This window comes from Ostrinia furnacalis, unplaced genomic scaffold (assembly GCF_004193835.3).
Source record: "Ostrinia furnacalis isolate ACB-3 unplaced genomic scaffold, ASM419383v2 OfSCF7033, whole genome shotgun sequence".
Classification (NCBI taxonomy): Eukaryota; Metazoa; Arthropoda; class Insecta; order Lepidoptera; family Crambidae; genus Ostrinia; species Ostrinia furnacalis.
Window position 1 is genome coordinate 59518 of NW_021137272.1, and position 2001 is coordinate 61518.

Sequence of the window (2001 nt, forward strand, 5' to 3'; positions counted from 1 at the left end):
GAGATACGAACTAAAGTCGCTGATATAGCCTGACGGCAGTGGCGTAGCTTGAGGGGGGCAGGGGGGGCCATGGCCCCGGGCGGCTTACGAAAGGGGGCGGCGGATAAGAAAAAAAACATTGCATGAACAAGAAAAAAAAATCGACTATGTCTACGTTGAGACTAACAAATCTAGCTATACCTACTGGCAATTGAAAATGAGATACAATTTGATATCGACGATTGTGTAAAATATTTTGCATTGAAAAAAGCACGAAGAGTACATTTTTAATCTATTTTTTTAAGTAATAGTAACAAAAATATTTAAGGAGCTTTTATCCCTCTAAAACTTGCGCCACAGATAATCTTTCGTGATTTCTCTTGTTACAAACCGAAATAAAAAAGTGGTTTGTAAAATAAATAGTTAAAGCCATATCTAAGCTACTTTTAAAACCGTGTATTTATTATATTCTGCAAGTTCGAAATTCAAAATTAGCTAAAATGGTAACTTTTAGCAGTAATTAAATCTGTAACTTGCTGCAAATATCTAATGAATTCAAACAAATTATTTTAAAAAATAGCTTCGATACATATTATACATTTTTCAAACCACTTTTTTAATTAAGGTCTATAACAAAAGTAATCAAGAAAAAATATGGTGGCGCTGGTTAGCTAGGGTACAACCCTTAATAATATTAAGCACATACAGTGTGAGTCACGTTAAAGTGTACATATGATAATAGATGAAACTAGACCTATTTTTATCGACAAAAAAGAGGTCAAAAAATTTTTGAGATTTTTTTTAATTTTTTATAGATTTTTTTTTCTTCCTATTACTTATTGTAAAGAAAACGTAATAACTTTTAAACTAAGCGGTATATCCTGATAAAATAAAAACAGTAATAATGCTAAGTAACAGGCAATACTAAAAAAATACATTGTATAAAATACATTATTGTCGATAAAAATAGGTCTAGTTTCATCTTTTTTCATATGTACACTTTAACGTGACTCACACTGTATGTTATTCCTTCTAAGTTCAATGAGCACTATATGTATACCTACTATAATTTAAGATAATAATATTTACTCTCAATTGACAAATAAATACTTTAATACTTGTTATTATTGTTTATTGTTATACACCTAGTGTTACATAATAAAGCTGAGCTATTTAAGAAAATCAATCTTCCTGTGGGTTTCAAGCAATTGCTTCTCTTTAATGTAGTTTCCTTCTGAAGCAGTGCGTGGTAGTTTATTTTGAATTTCAAGAAATAAGGTGAATAGTGTACCTGAAGTCCATTCAATATAATATTTAAACTTTAAAATATTTATAATTAAAATAAAGGGCGGCGGATTTCCGGACGGCCCCGGGCGGCGAAAAGCCACGCTACGCCACTGCCTGACGGATTAGCAAACTAAAGTGGAAAATGCACAGTACGTAGAACTGACGGCCGATGGGGCAACAAGGTTCTGGAGTGGAGCGTACCGGAAACCGTAGGTAGTTAGGATGTCCACCCACAATGTGAACTAACGACCTCATAAAGGTAGCAGGAAGGCGCTGGATGCAGGCCGCTTTCAAACGGTCATTAGGGAAATTATTGAGGGAGGCCTATGTTCAGCTGTGGACGTCCTATGGCTGAAATGATGATGATGGTGACTGCGAATGGTGAATGCGTTTTGATGAGACCACAAATAAAATATATTGAACTTCAAATTATCGAATACTCTAGCCTACCCACCTTGCACCTTGTAGGTCTGCAAGCAAGACAGAAAGCACTAATTGTCGTTAGTGCAGACTATGGTGCTATGGTCTATGGTGCAGACAGCTTTTACAAATACAAACTTTGCTTGTGTTGATGGTCTTAACTTTATTCGCGCAACTTTTAATTAAATTTAGTATCATTTTAAATCAAAAACTGAAAACTTGGCTGTATAGTCAAGTGGCTTTGCCATTTCCTGTCCATCCAAAAAAAATGACAAGCAGTTTGACATTGACAGTGAATGTCATCATCAAATGTCA